This window comes from Nesoenas mayeri (genome assembly GCF_963082525.1).
Source record: "Nesoenas mayeri genome assembly, chromosome: 12".
In the NCBI taxonomy this organism is placed as follows: Eukaryota; Metazoa; Chordata; class Aves; order Columbiformes; family Columbidae; genus Nesoenas; species Nesoenas mayeri.
In genome coordinates this window covers 2106023-2128453 of record NC_137547.1, presented here as the reverse complement: position 1 = coordinate 2128453, position 22431 = coordinate 2106023, and positions in this window count along the sequence as shown.

Genomic DNA, 22431 nt, shown 5'->3' with positions numbered 1-22431 from the left:
TGAATGGTATGTGTCCTCTCTGAGTTCTTTGATTTCTTGCAATAGCTTTTCAAACCGGTCATCAGATTTTTCACACAGTTTCTCCACAGCAGAGACACAAGCCCGTAGAGAACCAGCAAGGCTGTCCTCAAAGTCACGGAGCTGCTCAGTCACTTCAGTAATATCTTGTCCACCTCTAGATGACCAGAGCATTCCTGCCAATGACTTAGCATATGCAGGTGATGCACTTTGTACAAATCTGCGCCACAGAGGTCTTGAACAATTGATTCTATCTGGGTCTGTTCCCTCTTGGCTGTTTGGTCCAAAATAGATGATCTCTCGCACAGCTATTTCTCTCAGGAACTGAATACCTTTCTCCATAGTATTCCATTTCCCTAACCTGGATATACAATCTTCCTTGTAGGGAAATCTTACTTTCATAGTTGCCAGGAGTCGGGTCCAGAGAGTAGTGGCATTAGACTCTCTTGAAATTGCCCTATCAATGGTGGAATCTCTTGACAGAGATCCCAGCTGCCTGGCTTCACCACCTTCCAGTTCAGTTGTATCTGCCCCATTGTCCCAGCATTGGAGCAACCAGGTTAAAATATTCTCGCCTTCACGACGACTAAAGTCTTTTCGCATATCTCTCAGCTCACCTGGAGAAAAGGACTGAGTGGTGGTCACTTCATCTCCTCCCTGTCCTGATGGTGCCCCTTGGGTTGATGTTGGCCCTGTGCCATCATCTGCTGCACGGGTAGTCTTTCTGGTGACTTTCTTACAACCAGCAACTGATGCTGATATGGGTTTACCATCATTTGATTCATTTCCAGAGTCTGAATGACTGTCACAGTGATCGCTATGGTTACAGCAGCAACAGTGCCCAGTGTGTGAAGAAGGGGGGGCTGCCTTTAAGGCTGCAGAATTAGTGTTATCAGAAGTGACCTTGGCACTCTGCGGAGGAGCTGTAGCTTCAGCCTGCGAAGGCGCCGTGGCGGGGGCAGCAGCTGCAACGGCAGCTTTCACTGTTTTGCTCTTTCTCGAGCGGCCAGGAGTGCTTTTTGCTAAAGTTTCCAAAGGCGCATCACAAATCTCAGAACTAAAAAGAGACGCAAACCTCCTGTTAAACGCCATTTCTCTTAACAGAAGCACAAACTGACACACATTCAGCAAATCAGATAACACCATCACAGTTCTATCAAAACTCCAAGGATATTCAAAGCTCTCTAAAACATTTGCGAACTGTCCTAGCGAAAAAACGAAAGTATTATTAGTCAGCCTTTCTAAAGATTCGCTTGACCAATTAGCAAACACAGAGCCGTACTGCTCTTTAATCTCTCCTGGAGGCTTTTCAAGGTAAAGCAGAAGCGAGTAGAAATTCATTAGCGACTGCAGTATAATGAAATAAACCAGTGACAAACCACACAGTATCATCATGAGCATTGTCCAGTTCCTTGTTGTTATATAATGAATATTTCGATTTAAAAAGAAAGCCCAACACAGATATGGAATCAGTGAGCACAATGCAGAAAATAACTGATACAACTTAAGCCATAACATCTTTAAATCAGTGGAATTCACTTTGCCTTAATACCACTAAATAATATCTGAAGCAAACCAACGCGCGAGTATCACAACTCTATGAGTTGGCACCGTGCCAAGAAAACTGAAGGGTACGTCAGAGCAGTAGAAAAGCCAAAAATCTCCAGATTTACCCCTTTCTCTTGCCCCACGTTGGGCGCCAATTATCTGTCGAGGGTTAAGATTGCGGGGTGACAATAAAACCCTGGCAGATGTATTGTTAACCCCCTCTCCCCCCTACTTCCCCCTTTTTGCCCCTCCCTCTCCCCCCTTCCACTCAGGAGAGGCGATTGGGAGGAAAAAAGAAGGACAGAGAGAAGAGAGTTGGAAAAAATTAAAGATGTTTTACTAATGCTACTAATAAGAATAGAGAAAATAATACAAAATATACAAAACCAATCTTGAAAGTCTCAGCAACTGCAGAGCCGGCACCCAAAGTCCTGGATTAGACTCCACAGCCAACCAGAGCTGGATTCAGTCTCTCACTAGGCCTCAGTTCGCAGGGACGACTAGCAAGGTCCTCTCCTAATGTCGGCCATAAGAACAAGAGAGCGAGATCCTCGTGATCTCCCATTTTATATGAAGTATTCACGTGAATGGAATGTTATACCCAGTTGGTCAGTTGTTCCTCGTCGCCCCTCTCGCGAGATGTCCATCCATGCTTATCAATAAGTTTGCATTCCATTGCTAGGTTTTACCAAAACATGTGTCTGGTTCTCCAGGAAAATGCAGTTAATGTGAAGGCTTTAGTTGACAGGCGAAATTCACTGAAAGAGAAATTTGTTTTTAACAAAACCAGGACATTGTGTCATAAACCCCGCTGGACACCATTTGTGTCACAAACACTCCTGGACAGGGTGTGTGTAACACACCTCATTGGACAGCGTGTGTGTCACAAACCCCGTTAGATAGCGCATGTGTCACAAACCCCATTGGACAGAGTGTGTGTCAGAAACGCCCCTGGACAGTGTGTGTCACAAACACCCCTGGAAACCGTTTGTGTCACAAATGCCCCTGGATAGGGTGTGTGCAAAAACCCCATTGGAGAGTGTGTTGTCACAACCCCCATTGAATTCTGTGAGTGTCACAAACCCTATAGGACAGTATGTGTGTCACAAACCCCATTGGACAGCGTGTGTGTCAGAAACCCCATTGGACAGTGTGTGTGTCACAAACCCCATTGGACAGGGCGTGTGTCACAAACCCCATTGGACAGCGTATGTGTCACAAACCCATTGGACAGAGTGTGTGTCACAAAGACCCGTGGACAGTGTGTGTGTCACAAACTCCTTTGGACAGCCTGTGTGTCACAAATCCTATTCGACAGCGTGTGTGTTACAAACCCCATTGGACAGCGTGCCTGTCACAAACCCCATTTGACAGTCTGTCTGTCACAATCACCATCAAATACTGTGTATGTCAGAAACCCCATTGGACAGTGTGTGTGTCACAAACCCCGTTGGACAGCGCGTGTGTCACAAATCCCATTGGACAGTGTGTGTGTTAGAAACACCCCTGGACACAGCTTGGGGCACAAACGCTCCTGGACAGGGTGTGTGCAACAAACCCAATTGGACAGCCTGTTTCTCACAAACCCCACTGGACAGTGTGTGTGTCACAAACCCCATTGCACAGCATGTGTTCCACAAACCCCGTTGGACAGCGCAAATGTCACAAACCCCATGGGACAGCATGTGTGTCACAAATGCCCCTGGACAGTGTGTGTGTCGCAAAATCCATTGGATAGCATCTGTGTCACAAACCCGATTGGACAGTGTGAGTCTCACAAAGCCCCCTGGACACCACTTGTGCGAAAAACGCCCCTGGACAGGGTGTGTGTCACACACCCTGTTAGACAGCCTGTGTGTAATAAACACCATTGGACATCGTGTGTGTCACAAACACCCCTGGACAGGATGTGTGTTAAAAACCCTATTGGACGGCGTATGTGTCACAAACCCCATTGGACATCGTGTGTGTGTCAAACCCCCCTGGACACCGCTTGTGTCACAAACCCCCCTGGACAGGGTGTGAGTCACAAAAACCCCTGAACAGTGTGTGTGTTACAAACCCCTTTACACAGCCTGTGTGTCACAAATCCTATTCGACAGCCTGTGTGTCACAAACCCCATTGGACAGTGTGTCTGTCACAATTCCCATTGAATACTGTGTGTGTCAGAAACCCCATTAGACAGTGTGTGTGTCACAAACCCCATTGGACAGCGTGTGTGTCACAAACCCCGTTGGACAGTGTGTGTGTCACAAACCCCATTGGACAGTGTGTGTGTTACAAACCCCCCTGGACACAGCTTGGGGCACAAACGCTCCTGGACAGGGTGTGTGCAACAAACCCGATTGGACAGCCTGTTTGTCACAAACCCCATTGGACAGTGTGTGTGTCACAAACCCCATTGCACAACGTGTGTGTCACAAACCCCGTTTGACAGTGCAAATGTCACAAACCCCATGGGACAGCATGTGTGTCACAAATGCCCCTGGACAGTGTGTGTGTCTCAAACACCAGTGGAAACCGTTTGTTTCACAAACATCCCTGGACAGCATGTGTGTCACAAACCCCATTGGACAGTGTGTCTGTCAAAACCCCCATTGAATTCTGTGTGTGTCACAAACCCCATTGGACAGCGTGTGTGTCACAAAGCCCATTGGACAGCGCGTGTGTCACAAACCCCATTGGACAACGAGTGTGTCACAAACCCCATTGGACAGCGTGTGTCACATGCCCCAATAGAAAGCTTGTGTGTCACAAACTCCATTGGAGAGTGTGTGTGTCACAAACCCCATTGGATGGTGTGTGTGTCACAAACCCATCTGCACACCGTTTGTGTCACAAACTCCCCTGTATAGAGTGTGTGTCACACATTAGATTGGACATCCTGTGTGTCACAATCTCCATTTGACAGCGTGTGCGTCACAAATCCCGTTGGACAGCGCGTGTGTCACAAACCTCATTGGACAGCGTGTGTGTCACAAATGCCCCTGGACATTGTGAGTGTCACAAAGAGCCCTGGAAACCGTTTGTGTCACAAACGCCCCTGGACAGGGTGTGTGTCACAAACCCCATTGGACAGTGTGTGTATCTGAAACCCCATTGGACAGCGCATGTGTCACAAACACCCCTGGACAGTGTGTGTGTCTCAAACACCACTGGAAACCATTTGTGTAACAAAAGCCCCTGGACAGGATGTGTGTCACAATCCCCATTGGACAATGTGTCTGTCACAAGCGCCGTTGAATTCTGTGTATGTCACAAACCCCATTGGAAAGCATGTGTGTCACAAACCCGATTGGACAGTGTGTGTGTTAGAAACCCCCCTGGACACCGCATGGGGCACAAACGCACCTGAACAGGATGTGTGTCACAAACTCCGTTGGATAGCGCATGTGTCACAAACCCCATTGGACAGGGTGTGTGTCACAAACCCCATTGGACAGAGTGTGTGTCACTAAGACCCTTGGACAGCGTGTGTGTCACAAACTCCTTTGGACAGCCTGTGTGTCACAAATCCTATTCGACAGCGTATGTGTCACAAACCCCATTGGACAGCGTGTCTGTCACAAACCCCATTTGACAGTCTGTCTGTCACAATCACCATCGAATACTGTGTGTGTCAGAAACCCCATTGGACAGTGTGTGTGTCACAAACCCCATTGGACAGCGTGTGTGTCACAAACCCCGTTGGACAGCGCGTGTGTCACAAACCCCATTGAACAGTGTGTGTGTTACAAACTCCCCTGGACACAGCTTGGGGCACAAATGCTCCTGGACAGGGTGTGTGCAACAAACCCGATTGGACAGCCTGTTTCTCACAAACTCCACTGGACAGTGTGTGTGTCACAAACCCCATGGCACAGGGTGTGTTCCACAAACCCCGTTGGACAGCGCAAATGTCACAAACCCCATGGGACAGCATGTGTGTCACAAATGCCCCTGGACAGTGTGTGTGTCTCAAACACCACTGGAAACCATTTGTTTCACAAACATCCCTGGACAGGGTGTGTGTCACAAACCCCATTGGACAGTGTGTCTGTCACAACTCCCATTGAATTCTGTGTGTGTCACAAATCCCATTGGACAGCGTGTCTGTCACAAACACGCCTGGACTGTGTGTGTCACAAACACCCCTGGAAACCTTCTGTGTCACAAACGCCGTTGGACTGCACGTGTGTCACCAACCCCATTGAACAGCGTTTGTGTGACAAACCGCATAAGACAGGGTGTGTGTCACAGACCTCACTGGACAGTGTGTGTGTCACAAACACTCCTGGACAGACTTTGCGTCACAAACCCAATTTGACAGCGTGTGTGTAACAAACCCCATTTGACAGTCTGTCTGTCACAATCACCATCGAATACTGTGTGTGTCAGAAACTCCATTGGACAGTGTGTGTGTCACAAACCCCATTGGACAACGTGTCTGTCACAAACCCCATTGGACAACGTGTCTGTCACAAACCCCATTTGACAGTCTGTCTGTCACAATCACCATCGAATACTGTGTGTGTCAGAAACCCCATTGAACACTGTGTGTGTCACAAACCACATTGAACAGCGTGTCTGTCACAAACCCATTTGACAGTCTGTCTGTCACAATCACCATCGAATACTGTGTGTGTCAGAAACCCCATTGGACAGTGTGTGTGTCACAAACCCCATTGGACAGCGTGTGTGTCACAAACCCCGTTGGACAGCACGTGTGTCACAAACCCCATTGGACAGTGTGTGTGTTACAAACCCCCCTGGACACAGATTGGGGCACAAATGCTCCTGGACAGGGTGTGTGCAACAAACCCGATTGGAGAGCCTGTTTGTCACAAACCCCACTGGATAGTGTGTGTGTCACAAACCCCATTGCACACCGTGTGTTCCACAAACCCCGTTGGACAGCGCAGATGTCACAAACCCCATTGGACAGCATGTGTGTCACAAATGCCCCTGGACAGTGTGTGTGTCTCAAACACCACTGGAAACCGTTTGTTTCACAAACATCCCTGGACAGGGTGTGTGTCACAAACTCCATTGGACAGTGTGTCTGTCACAACCCCCATTGAATTCTGTGTGTGTCACAAACCCCATTGGACAGCGTGTGTGTCACAAACACGCCTGGACTGTTTGTGTCACAAACACCCCTGGAAACCTTCTGTGTCACAAACGCCGTTGGACTGCACGTTTGTCACAAACCCTATTGAACAGCGTTTGTGTCACAAACCGCATAAGACAGGGTGTGTGTCACAGACCTCACTGGACAGTGTGTGTGTCACAAACACTCCTGGACAGCCTTTGCGTCACAAACCCAATTTGACAGCGTGTGTGTCACAAACCCTTTTGACAGCGTATGTGTCACTACCCCCATTGGACAACATGTTTGTCACAAACACCCCTTGACAGAGTGTCTGTCACAAACCCCATTGGAGAGTGTGTCTGTCACAATCCCCATTGAATACTGTGTGTGTCACAATTCCCATTCGACAGCGTGTGTTTCACAAACCCCGTTGAACATTGCGTGTGTCACAAACCCCATTGGACAGGGTGTGTGTCACAAACCGCATTGGATAGCGTGTGTGTTACAAACCCCATTGGACAGTGTGTGTGTCACAAACGCCATTGGACAGTGTGTATGTCTCAAACCCACCTGGATACTGTTTGTGTCACAAACACTCCTGGACAGGGGGTGTGCCACAAACCCCATTGGACAGTGTGTCTGTAACAATCCCCATTGAGTACTGTGTGTGTCACAAACCCCATTGGACAGCGTGTGTGTCACAAACACGCCTGGACTGTGTGTGTCACAAACACTCCTGGAAACCGTCTGTGTCACAAACGCCCTTGGACATGGTGTGTGTCACAAACACCCCTGGAAACCGTCTGTGTCACAAACGCCACTGGACAGGAGGTGTGTCACAAACCGCATTTGATAGCGTGTGTGTCACAAACCCCATTGGACAGCGTGTGTGTGTCAAACCCCCCTGGACACCGCTTGTGTCACAATCCCCCCTGGACATGGTGTGTGTCACAAACACCCCTGGACAGCGTTTCTGTCACAAACGCCCCTGAACAGGGTGTGTGTCACAAACCCCATTTGACAGCGTGTGTGTCACTAACCCCATTGCACAGCATGTGTCTCACAAACACCCCATTGGACAGTGTGTGTGTCACAATCCCCATTAAATACTGTGTGTGTCACAAACCCCGTTGGACATTGCGTGTGTCACAAATCCCATTGGACATTGTTTGTGTCACAAACTCCATTGGACAGTGTGTGTGTCACAGACCCCATTGGAAACCGTCTGTGTCACAAACGCCACTGGACAGGGTGTGTGTCACAAATCGCATTTGATAGCGTGTGCGTCACAAACTCCATTGGACAGCGTGTGTGTCACAAACAGCCCTGCACCGGGTGTGTGTCACAAACCCCATTGGACAGCGTGTGTGTCACAAACCCCGTTGGACAGTGTGTGTATCAGAAACGCCATTGGACAGTGTGTGTGTCAGAAACGCCATTGGACAGTGTGTGTGTCTCAAAACCCCCCTGGACACTGTTTGTGTCACAAACGACCCTGACGGGGTGTGTGTCACTAACCACATTGGACATCATGTGTGTCACAAACACCCCTGAAAACTGTTTGTGTCAGAAATACCCCTGGACAGCGTGTGTGTCACAAAACCCTTTGGAAAGTGTGTGTGTGTCAAACCCCCCTGGACACCGCTTGTGTCACAAACCCCCCTGTAGATAGTGTATGTCACAAACCCCATTGGAGAGCGTGTGTGTCACAAACACCCCTGGACAGGGTGTGTGTCACAAACCCCATTCGACAGTGTATCTGTCACAATCCCCATTGAATACTGTGTCTGTCACAATCCCCATTGAATACTGTCTGTGTCACAAACCCCATTGGACAGCGTGTATGTCACAAACCCCATTGGATAGCACGTGTGTCACAAACCCCATTGGGCAACGATTGAGTTACAAATCCCATTGGACAGCGTGAATCACAAACCCCATTGTACAGCGTTTGTGTCACTAACTCGATTGGACAGAGTGTGTGTCACAAACCCCATTGGATAGCGTGTGTGTCACAAATCCTATTGGACAGTGTGTTTGTCACAAAAGCCATTGGACAGTGTGTGAGTCTCAAACTCCCCTGTACACTGTGTCACAAACGCCCCTGGACAGGGCGTGTGTCACAAACCCCATTGGACAGTGTATCTGTCACAATCCCCTTTGAATAATGTGTCTGTCACAATCCCCATTTAATACTATCTGTGTCACAAACCCCATTGGACAGCATATGTGTCACTAACCCCGTTGGACTGCACGTGTGTCACAAACCCAATGGACAGGGTGTGTTTCACAAACCGCATTGGACAGCGTGTATGTCACAGACCCCATTTGACAGTGTGTGTGTCACAAACACCCCTGGAATCTGTTTGTGTCACAAACGCCCCTGGACAGGGTGTGTGTCACAAACCCCGTTGGACAGCGTGTGTGTCATAAACCCCATTTGACAGGGTGTGTCTTACAAACTGCATTGGACAGTGTGTGCGTCACAGACCGTATTGGACAGTATGTGTGTCACAAACACCCCTGGAAACCGTTTGAGTCACAAACGCCTGTGGACAGATTGTGTGTCACAAACCCCATTTGACAGCGTGTGTGTCACAAACCCCATTGGACAACATGTGTGTCAAAAACATCCCTGGACAGCGAGTGTGTCACAAACCCTGTCGGAAAACGCGTGTGTCAAAAACCCCATTGGACAGGGTATGTGTCACAAACCCCATTGGACAGGGTGTGTGTCACAAACCCCATTGGACAGCGTTTCTGTCACAAACTCCATTGGACAGAGTGTATGACACAAACCCCATTGAATAGCGTGTGCATCACAAACCCCATTGGATAGTGTGTGTGTCACAACCGCCATTGGACAGTGTGTGTGTCTGAAAGCTTCCTGGACACTGTTTTTGTCACAAAAGCCCCTGGACGGGGTGTGTGTCACAAACACCATTGGACATCATGTGTGTCACAAACACCCCTGGAAACCTTTTGTGTCACAAACGCCCCTGGACAGGGTGTGTGTCACAACCCCCATTTGACAGCGTGCGGGTCAGAAACCCCATTGGAGAGTGTGTGTGTCACAAACCCCGTTGGACAGTGCGTGTGTCACAAACTCCATTGGACAACGAGTGACTTACAAACCCCTTTGGACAGCGTGTGTCACAGACCCCATTGGACAGCTTTTGTGTCACAAACTCCATTGGACAGAGTGTATGTCACACCCCCATTGAATAGCGTGTGTGTCACAAACCCCATTGGACAGCGTGCGTGTCACAAACGTCGTTGGACAGTGTGTGTGTCTGAAACCCTCCTGGACACTGTTTGTGTCACAAAAGCCCCTGGACGAGGTGTGTGTCACAACCCCCATTTGACAGCGTGCGGGTCAGAAATCCTATTGGAGAGTGTGTGTATCATAAACCCCGTTGTACAGCGCGTGTGTCATAAACCCCATTTGACAGCGTCTGTGTCACATACCCCTTTGGACCGCATGTTTCACAGACCCCATTGGACAGTATGTGTGTCACAAACACCCCTGGAAACCGTTTGAGTCACAAACGCCTGTGGACAGAGTGTGTGTCACAAACCCCATTTGACAGCGTGTGTGTCACAAACCCCATTGGTCAACGTGTGTGTCACAAACATCCCTGGAGAGCGTGTGTGTCACAAACCTTGTTGGAAAATGTGTGTGTCAAAAACCCCATTGGTCAACGTGTGTGTCACAAACATCCCTGGAGAGCGTGTGTGTCACAAACCTTGTTGGAAAATGTGTGTGTCAAAAACCTCATTGGACAAGGTGTGTGTCACAAACCCCATTCGACAGCGTTTGTGTCACAGACCCCATTGGCCAGTGTGTGTGTCACAAACACCTCCGGAAACATTTTGTGTCACAAATGCCTCTGGACAGGGTGTGTGTAATAAACCCCATTTGACAGCGTGTGAGTCAGAAATCCCATTGGACAGTGTGTGTGTCACAAACACCGTTGGACAGTGCGTGTATCACAAACCCCATTGGACAACGAGTGACTTACAAACCCCTTTGGACAGCGTGTGTCACAGACTGCATTGGACAGCGTTTGTGTCACAAACTCCATTGGACAGAGTGTATGTCACTACCCCAATTGGACAGTATGTTTGTCACAAACACCCCTGGAAAGAGTGTCTGTCACAAACCCCATTGGACAGTGTGTCTGTCACAATCCCCTCTTGCACACTGTTTGTGTCACAAAAGCCCCTGGACGGGGTGTGTCTCACAAACCCCATTGGACATCATGTGTGTCACAAACACCTCTGGACAGGGTGTGTGTCACAAACACCCCTGGACAGGGTGTGTGTCACAAACCCCTTTGGACAGCGTGTGTGTGTCAAACCCCCCGGACACCGCTTGTGTCACAAAAGCCCCTGTAGATGGTGTATGTCACAAACCCCATTTGATAGCGTGTGTGTCACAAACACCCCTGGACAGGGTGTGTGACATAAATCCCATTCGACAGTGTATCTGTCACAATCCCCATTGAATACTGTGTTTGTCACAATACCCATAGAATAGTGTCTTTGTCAAAAAACCCCATTGGACAGCACGTGTGTCACAAACCCCGTTGGACAGGGTGTGTGTCACAAACGCCATTGGACAGCGTGTGTGTCACAGACCCCATTAGCCAGTGTGTGTGTCACAAACACCCCTGGAAAACGTTTGTGTCAGAAACGTCTCTCGACAGGGTTCGAGTGACAAACCCCATTGGACAGCGTGTGTGTCACAAACCCCATTGGACAGCGACTGTGTCACAAATACCCCCAGAAACCGTTTTTGCCACAAACGCCCCTATACGGGGTGTGTGTCACAAAACCCATTGGACAGCGCGTGTGTCACAAATCCCATTGGACAACGAGTGACTTACAAACCCCTTTGGACAGCGTGTGTCACAGACCCCATTGGAAAGCGTTTGTGTCACAAATTCCATTGGACAGTGTGTATGTCACAAACCCCATTGAATAACGTGTGTGTCACAAACCCCATTGGATAGAGTGTGTGTCACAAACGCCATTGGACAGTGTGTGTGTCTGAAACCCTCCTGGACACTGTTTGTGTCACAAAAGCCCCTGGACGAGGTGTGTGTCACAAACCGCATCGGACATCATGTGTGTCACAAACACCCCTGGACAGGGTGTGTGTCACAAACCCCATTGGACAGTGTATCTGTCACAATCCCCTTTGAATACTGTGTCTGTCACAAACCCCATTGAATACTATCTGTGTCACAAACCCCATTGGACAGCATATGTGTCACAAACCCCGTTTGACTGCACGTGTGTCACAAACCCCATTGGACAGCGTTTGTGTCACAAACTGCATAAGACAGGGTGTGTGTCACAGACCTCACTGGACAGTGTGTGTGTCACAAACACTCCTGGACAGCGTTTGCATCACAAACCCCATTTGACAGCGTGTGTGTCACAAAACCCATTTGACAGCGTGTGTGTCACAAACACCCCTGGACAGGGTGTGTGTCATAAGTCCCATTCGACAGTGTATCTGTCACAATCCCCATTGAATACTGTGTCTGTCACAATACCCATAGAATAGTATCTTTGTCAAAAACCCCATTGGACAGCACGTGTGTCACAAACCCCATTGGACAGGATGTGTGTCACAAACGCCATTGGACAGCATGTGTGTTACACACCCCATTGGCCACTGTGTGTGTCACAAACACCCCTGGAAAACGTTTGTGTCAGAAACGCCCCTCGACAGGGTTTGTGTCACAAAACCCATTGGACAGCATGTGTGTCACAAACCTCATTGGACATCGTGTATGTCACAAACAACCCTGGACAGCGTGTGTGTCGCAAATCCCTTTGGACAGTGTGTTTTTCAAACCCACCTGGACACCGCTTGTGCCACAAACCCCATTGGACAGTGTGTCTGTAACAATCGCCATTGAATACTGTGTGTGTCACCACCCCCATTGGACAGCATGCATGTCACAAACACGCCTGGACTGTGTGTGTCACAAACACCCCTGGAAACCGTCTGTGTCACAAACGCCCCTGAACAGGGTGTGTGTCACACACCCCATTGGACAGCATGTGTGTCACAAACCCCATTTGACAGCATGTGTGTAACTAACCCCATTGGACAGCATGTGAGTCACACACACCCCTGGACAGGGTGTGTTCCACAAACCCCATTTGACAGTGTGTCTGTCACAATCTCCATTGAATACTGTGTGTGTCACAAACCCCATTGGGCAGCGTATGTGTCAAAAACCCCGTTCGACAGCGCGTGTGTCACAATCCCCATTGGACAGGGTTTGTGTCACAAACGGCATTGGACAGCGTGTGTGTCACAAACACCCCTGGACAGCATGTGTGTCACTAACCCCATTGAACAGTGTTTTTCTCACAAACCTCTTTGGACAGCATGTGTGTAAGAAAACCCATTGGACAGCATGTGTGTCACACACACCCCTGGACAGGGTGTGTTCCACAAACCCCATTTGACAGTGTGTCTGTCACAATCTCCCTTGAATACTGTGTGTGTCACACACCCCATTGAACAGCTTGTGTGTCACAAAGCGCATTGGACAGCGACTGTGTCACAAACCCCATTGGACAGCGTGTTTGTCACAAACGCCTCTGGACAGGGTTTGTGTCACAAACCCCATTAGACAGCGTGTGTGTCACAAACCTCATTGGACAGTGTGTGTGTCAGAACCACCCCTCGACAGGGTGTGTGTCACAAACCCCTTTGGACAGTGTGTCTGTCACAATCCCCATTGAATACTGTGTGTGTCACAAACCGCATTGGATAGCGTGTGTGTCACAAACCCCATTGGACAGCAGGTGTGTCAGAAATCCCATTTTACAGGGTGTGTGTCACAAATCTCATTGGACCGCGTGTTTCACAGACCCCATTGGACAGTGTGTGTGTCACAAACACCCCTGGAAAACGTTTGAACCACAAACGCCCCTGGACAGGGTGTATGTCACAAACCCCATTAGACAGGGTGTGTGTCACAAACGCCATTGGACAGCGTGTGTGTCACAAACACCCCTGGACAGGACGTGTGTCACACACTCTATTTGGAAGTCTGTGTGTCACAAATCCCATTGGACAGCGCGTGTGTCACAAACCCCGTTGGACAGCGCTTGTGCCACAAACCCCATTGGACAGCGTGTGTGTCACAAACACCCCTGGACTGTGTGTGTGTCACAAACACCCCTGGAAACCGTTTGTGTCAGAAACGCCTGTGGAGAGGGGGTGTGTCACAAACCCCATTTGTAAGCGTGTGTGTCACTAACCCCATTTGACAGCGTGTGTGTCACTAACCCCATTGGACAGTGTGTGTGTCACAAACCCCCCTGGACACCGTTTGTGTCACAAACGCCCCTGGACAGGGTGTGTGTCACAAACCGCATTGGACAGTGTATTTGTCACAATCCCCATTGAATACTGTGTCTATCACAATTCCCATTGAATACTGTCTGTGACACAAACCCCATTAGAGAGCGTGTGTGTCACAAACACCCCTGGAGAGGGTGTGTGTCACAAACCCCATTGGACAGTGTGTCTGTCACAATCCCAATTGAATACTACGTTTGTCTCAAACCCTATTGGACAGCGTGTGTGTCAGAAACCCCGTTGGACAGCGTTTGTGTCACAAACTCCATTGGACAGTGTGTGTGTCACAAACCTCATTGGACAGCGTGTCTGTAAGAAAACCCATTGGACAACGTGTGTGTCAGAAACGCCCTTGGACATTGTGTGTATCACGCACACCATTGGACAGCTTTGTGTCACAAACCCAATTGGACAGCACGTGTATCACAAACCCCATTGGACAGCGTTTGTGTCACAAACAGGCCTGGAGAGTGCGTGTGTCACAAACGCCCCTGGAGAGGGTGTGTATCAGAAACCCCATTTGACAGCGTGTGTGTCACAAACCCCATTGGACAGTGTGTCTGTCACAATCCCCAATGAATGCCATGTGTGTCACAGACCCCATTGGACAGCGTGTGTGTCACAAACCTCGTTGTACAGTGCGTGAGTCACAAAACCCCGTTCGACAGGGTGTGTGTCACAAACCCCACTGGACAGCGTGTGTGTCACAAACATCCCTGGACAGCGTGTGTGTCACAAACCCCATTTGACAGGGTGTGTGTCATAAACCCCATTGGACTGCGTGTTTCACAGACCCCATTTGCCAGTGTGTGTGTCACAAACACCCCTGGAAACTCTTTGAGTCACAAACGCCCCTGAACAGGGTGTGTGTCACAAACCCCATTAGACAGCGTGTGTGTCACAAACCTCATTGAACAGTGTTTGTGTCACAAACCTCATTGGACAGCGTGTGTGTAAGAAAACTCATTAGACAGCGTGTGTGTCACAAAGAACCCTGGACAGTGTGTCTCTCCCAATCCCCATTGAATACTGTGTGTGTCACAAACCCCATTGGACAGTGTGTGTGCCACAAACCTCGTTGTACAGCGCGTGTGTAACAAAACCCATTGGACAGGGTGTGTGTCACGAACCCCACTGGACAGCGTGTGTGTCACAGATCCCATTGAACAGTGTGTGCGTCAAAAACACCCCGGGAAACCGTTTGTGTCACAAACGCCCTTGGACAGCGTGCGAGTCACAAACCCCATTAGACAGCGAGTGTGTCACAAACCCCAATGGATAGCATGTGTGTCACAAACACTCCTGGACAGCAGGTGTGTCACAAACCCCATTGGATCCCATGTTTCACAGACCCCATTGGCCAGTGTGTGTGTCACAAACATCCCTGGCAACCATTTGTGTCACAAACGCCCCTGGAGAGGGTGTGTGTCCCAAACCCCATTGGACAGCGTGTGTGTCATACATCCCATTGTACAGCCTGTGTGTCACAAACACCCCTGCACAGGGTGTATGTCACAAACCCCATTGCACAGTGTGTCTGTCTCAATCCCCATTGAATGCTGTGTGTGTCACAAACCCCATTGGACAGCGTGTTTGTCACAAACCCCGTTGTACCGTGCATGTGTCACTAACCCTATTTGACAGGATGTGTGTCACAAACCCCATTGGAACGCGTGTTTCACAGACCCCATTGGCCACTGTGTGTGTCACAAACACCCCTGGAAACCGTTTGTGTCAAAACGCTCCGGTACAGGGTGTGTGTCACATACCCCGTTGGATATCCCGTGTGTCACAAACCCCATTGGACAGCGTGTCTGTCACAAACACCTCTGGACAGGGTGTGTGTCACAAACTGCATTGGACAAGTATCTGTCACAATTCCCATTGAATACTGTGTCTGTCACAATCCCCATTGGACAGCATTTGTGTCACAAACACCCCTGGAAACTGTTTGTATCACAAACACCCCTTCACAGGGTGTGTGTCACACATCCCATTAGACAGCGTGTGTGTCACAAACACCATTGGACAGCGCGTGTGTCACAAAGCCCATTTGACAGCGTGTGTTTCATAAGCCCCATTGGAAAGCGTGTGTGTCACAGACACCATTGGACAGTGTGTGCGTCACAAACACCCCGGGAAACTGTTTGTTTCACAAAAGCCATTGGACAGGGTGTGTGTCACAAACCCCATTGGACAGCATGTGTGTAACAAACAGCCCTGGATAGTGTGTGTGTCACAAACAGCCCTGGGAATCGTTTGTGTCACAAACGCCCCTGGACAGCGTGTGTGTCACAAAACCCATTGGACAGCCTGAGTGTCACTAATCTCAGGAGACAGAGTGTGTGTCACGAACCCCATTGGACAGCGTGTGTGTCACAGAGACCCCTGGACAGCGTGTGTGTCACAAACCCCATTGGACAGTGTGTCTGTCACAATCCCGATTGAATGCTGTGTGTGTCAAAAACCGCACTGAACAGCGTGTGTGTCACAAACACCCCTGGACAGTGTGTGGGTCACAAACACCCCTGGAAACCATTTGTTTCACAAACGCCTGTGGAGAGGGTGGGTGTCACAAACCCCTTTGGACAGCGTGTGTGTCACAGACACCCCAGGACAGATTGTGTGTCACTAACCCCATTGGACAGTGTGTTTGTCACAATCTCAGTTGAATATTGTGTGTTTCTCAAACTCCATTGTACAGGGTGTGTCAGAAATCGCGTTGGACAGCGTGTGTGTCACAAACCCCATTGGACAGGGTGTGTGTCACAAACCCCATTAGACAGCGTGTGTGTCAAAGATCCCATTGGAGAGTGTGTGTGTCACAAACACCCCTGGAAACCGTTTGTGTAACAAACGCCCCTGAACAGGGTGTGTGTCACAAACCCCATTTGACAGCATGCGACTCACAAACCCCATTGGACAGCGCGTGTGTCACAAACCCCATTGGATAGCCTGTGTGTCACAAACGCCCCTGGACAGAGTTTATAACACAAACCCCATTAGACAGCGTGTGTGTCACAAACGTCTTTGGACAGCGCGTGTGTCACAAACCCCGTTGGACAGCGCATGTGTCACAAACCCCATTGGACAGCGTATGTGTCACAAACACCACTGGAAAACGTTTGTGTCACAAACGCCTGTGGAGAGGGGGTGTGTCACAAACCCCATTTGACAGCCTGTGTGTCACTAAACCCATTGGACAGCTTGTGTGTCACAAACCCACCTGGACAGCGACTGTGTCAAAAATACTCCTGGAAACCACATGTGTAACAAACAACCCTGGCCAGGGTGTGTGTCACAAATCCCATTGGACAGTGTATCTGTCACAATTCCCTTTGAATACTCTGTCTGTCACAATCCCCATTGAATACTGTATCTGTCACAAACCCCATTGGACAGCATGTGTGTCACAAACCCCGTTGGACAGCACGTGTGTCACAAACCCCATTGGACAGCGCGTGTGTCATAAACCGCATGGGACAGCGCGTGTGACACAGATGTTACTGGACAGTGTGTGTGTCACAAACACCCCTGGACAGCGTTTTTGTCACAAACCCCATTTGAAAGCGTGTGTGTCACAAACCTCATTTGACAGCGTGTGTCTCACTAATCCCATTGGACAGCATGTTTGTCACAAACACTCCTGGACAGGGTGTGTGTCACAAACCCCGTTTTACAGCGCGTTTGTCACAAACCCCATTGAATACTGTGTGTGTCACAAACGCCATTGGACAGCGTGTGTGTCACAAAACCCGTTTTACAGCGAGTTTGTATCAAACCCCATTGGACAGGGTGTGTGTCACAAACCTCATTGGACAGAGTGTGTGTCACAGACCCCATTGGACAGTGCATGTGTCATAAACACACCTGGAATCTGTTTGTGTCACAAATGCACTTGGACAGGTTGTCTGTCACAAACCCCATTTGACAGCGTGCGACTCACAAACCCCATTGGACAGCGTGTGTGTCACAAACCCCGTTGGACAGCGCGTGTGTCACAAACTCCATTGGACGACGAGTGTGTTACAAACCCCATTGGACAGCGTGTGTCAGAAACCCCATTGGACAGCGTTTGTGTCACAAACCCCATTGGACAGTGTGTGTGTCACAAACCCCATTGGACAGCGTGTGTGTCAGAAATACCCCTTCACAGTGTGAGTGTCACAAATAAGCCTGCAAACCGTTTGTGCCACAAATGTCCCTGGTCAGGGTGTGTATCATAAACACCATTGGACAGTGTGTGTGTCACAAACCCCATTGGACAGCGTGTGTGTCAGAAATACCCCTTCACAGTGTGAGTGTCACAAGCACGCCTGCAAATCGTTTGTGTCACAAACGCCCCAAGACAGGGTGTGTGTCACAAACCCCATTGAACAGTGAGTCTGTCACAATTCCCATTGAATATTTTGTGTGTCACAAACCTCATTGGACAATGTGTGTATCACAAACACCCCTGGACAGTGTGTGTGTCACAAACACCCCTGGAGAGCGTGTGTGTCACAAACCCCATTGGACAGTGTGTCTGTCACAATCCCAATTGAATACTACGTGTGTCTCAAACCCCATTGGACAGCGTGTGTGTCAGAAACCCCGTTGGACAACGTTTGTGTCACAAACTCCATTGGACAGCGTGTGTGTCACAAACCTCATTGGGCAGCGTGTGTGTAAGAAAACCCATGGGACAGCGTGTGTGTCAGAAACGCCCTTGGACATTGTGTGTATCACGCACTCCATTAAACAGCCTATGTGTCAGAAACCCAATTAGACAGCGCGTGTGTCACAAACCTCATTGGACAGTGTTTCTGTCACAAACAGGCCTGGAGAGTGCGTGTGTCACAAACGCCCCTGGAAAGGGTGTGTGTCAGAAACCCCATTTGACAGCGTGTGTGTCACAAACCCCATTGGACAGTGTGTCTGTCACAATCCCCATTGAATGCCATGTGTGTCACAGACCCCATTGGACAGCGTGTGTGTCACAAACGTCGTTATACAGTGCGTGTGTCACAAAACCCCGTTCGACAGGGTGTGTGTCACAAACCCCACTGGACAGCGTGTGTGTCACAGATTCCATTGGACAGTGTGTGCGTCACAAACACTCCGGGAAAAAGTTTGTGTCACATACGCCCTTGGACAGCGTCCGAATCACAAACCCCATTAGACAGCGTGTGTGTCACAAACCCCATTGGACAGCGTGTGTGTCACAAACACCCCTGGACATCGTGTGTGTCACAAACCCCATTTGACAGGATGTGTGTCATAAACCCCATTGGACTGCGTGTTTCACAGACCCCATTTGCCAGTGTGTGTGTCACAAACACCCCTGGAAACTCTTTGAGTCACAAACGGCCCTGAACAGGGTGTGTGTCACAAACTCCATTAGACAGCGTGTGTGTAACAAACCCCATTGGACAGCGTGTGTGTCACAAACACCCCTGGACAGCGTGTGTGTCACAAACCTCATTGAACAGTGTTTGTGTCACAAACCCCATTGGACAGCGTGTGTGTCACAAACACCCCTGGACAGCGTGTGTGTCACAAACCTCATTGAACAGTGTTTGTGTCACAAACCCCATTGGACAGCGTGTGTGTCACAAACATCCCTGGACAGCGTGTGTGTCACAAACCCCATTGAACAGTGTGTCTGTCACAATCCCCATTGGATAGTGGTTGTGTAACAAACCCCATTGGACAGCGTGTTTGTCACAAACCCTGTTGGACAGTGTGTGTGTCACAAATCGCATTGGAAAGGGTGTGTGTTACAAACCCCATTGGATCGGGGGTTTCACAGACCCCATTGGACAGTGCGTGTGTCACAAACACCACTGGAAACCGTTTGTGACACAAACGTCCCCGAACAGGGTGTGTGTCACAAACCCCATTTGACAGCATGCGACTCACAAACCCCATAGGACAGTGTGTGTGTCACAAACCCCGTTGTACAGCAGGTGTGTCACAACCGGCCCTGGACAGGGTGTTTTACACACATCCCATTAGACAGCCTGTGTGTCACAAACCCCATTGCACAGCGCATGTGTCACAAAGCCCATTTGACAGCGTGTGTTTCATAAACCCCATTGGAAAGCGTGTGTGTCACAGACACCATTGGACAGTGTGTGCGTCACAAACACCCCGGGAAACTGTTTGTTTCACAAAAGCTCTTGGACAGGGTGTGTGCCACAAACCCTATTAGACAGCGTGTGTGTCACAAATCCCATTGGACAGCGTGTGTGTCAGAAATACCCCTTCACAGTGTGAGTGTCACAAGTACACCTGCAAACCGTTTGTGTCACAAACGCCCCAAGACAGGGTGTGTGTCACAAACTCCATTGAACAGTGAGTCTGTCACAATCCCCATTGAATATTTTGTGTGTCACAAACCTCATTGGACAGTGTGTGTATCACAAACACCCCTGGACAGTGTGTGTGTCACAAACACCCCTGGAGAGGGTGTGTGTCACAAACCCCATTGGACAGTGTGTCTGTCACAATCCCAATTGAATACTACGTGTGTCTCAAACCCCATTGGACAGCGTGTGTGTCAGAAACCCCGTTGGACAGCGTTTGTGTCACAAACTCCATTGGACAGCGTGTGTGTCACAAACCTCATTGGGCAGCGTGTGTGTAAGAAAACCCATGGGACAGCGTGTGTGTCAGAAACACCCTTGGACATTGTGTGTATCACGCACTCCATTAAACAGCCTATGTGTCAGAAACCCAATTAGACAGCGCGTGTGTCACAAACCCCATTGGACAGTGTTTGTGTCACAAAGAGGCCTGGAGAGTGCGTGTTTTACAAACGCCCCTGGAGAGGGTGTGTATCAGAAACCCCATTTGACAGCGTGTGTGTCACAAACCCCATTGGACAGTGTCTCTGTCACAATCCCCATTGAATGCCATGTGTGTCACAGATCCCATTGGACAGTGTGTGTGTCACAAACGTCGTTATACAGTGCGTGTGTCACAAAACCCCGTTCGACAGGGTGTGTGTCACAAACCCCACTGGACAGCGTGTGTGTCACAGATCCCATTGGACAGTGTGTGCGTTACAAACACTCCGGGAAAAAGTTTGTGTCACATACGCCCTTGGACAGCGTCCGAGTCACAAACCCCATTAGACAGCGTGTGTGTCACAAACCCCATTGGACAGCGTGTGTGTCACAAACACCCCTGGACAGCGTGTGTGTCACAAACCCCATTTGACAGGGTGTGTGTCATAAACCCCATTGGACTGCGTGTTTCACAGACCCCATTTGCCAGTGTGTGTGTCACAAACACCCCTGGAAAGACTTTGAGTCACAAACGGCCCTGAACAGGGTGTGTGTCACAAACTCCATTAGACAGCGTGTGTGTCACAAATCCCATTGGTCAGCGTGTGTGTCACAAACACCCCTGGACAGCGTGTGTGTCACAAACCTCATTGAACAGTGTTTGTGTCACAAACCCCATTGGACAGCGTGTGTGTCACAAACATCCCTGGACAGCGTGTGTGTCACAAACCCCATTGAACAGTGTGTCTGTCACAATCCCCATTGGATAGTGGTTGTGTAACAAACCCCATTGGACAGCGTGTTTGTCACAAACCCTGTTGGACAGTGTGTGTGTCACAAATCGCATTGGAAAGGGTGTGTGTTACAAACCCCATTGGATCGGGGGTTTCACAGACCCCATTGGTCAGTGTGTGTGTCACAAACACCACTGGAAACCGTTTGTGACACAAACGTCCCCGAACAGGGTGTGTGTCACAAACCCCATTTGACAGCATGCGACTCCCAAACCCCATTGGACAGTGTGTGTGTCACAAACCCCGTTGTACAGCAGGTGTGTCACAACCGGCCCTGGACAGGGTGTTTTACACACATCCATTAGACAGCCTGTGTGTCACAAACCCCATTGCACAGCGCATGTGTCACAAAGCCCATTTGACAGCGTGTGTTTCATAAACCCCATTGGAAAGCGTGTGTGTCACAGACACCATTGGACAGTGTGTGCGTCACAAACACCCCGGGAAACTGTTTGTTTCACAAAAGCCCTTGGACAGGGTGTGTGCCACAAACCCCATTAGACAGCGTGTGTGTCACAAACCCCATTGGACAGCGTGTGTGTCACAAACACCCCTGGACATCGGGTATGTCACAAACCACATTGGACAGCGTGTTTGTCACAAACCCCGTTGGACAGTGCGTGTGTCACAAACCCCATTTGACATGGTGTGTTTCACAAACCCCATTGGACCACGTGTTTCACAGACCCCATTGGCCAGTGTGTGTGTCACAAACACCCCTGGAAATCGTTTTTTGCACTCCCATGAACAGTGTGTGTGTCACAAACCCCATTAGACAGCATGCGTGTCACAAACCCCATTGGACATTGTGTGTGTCACAAACGCCCTTGGACAAG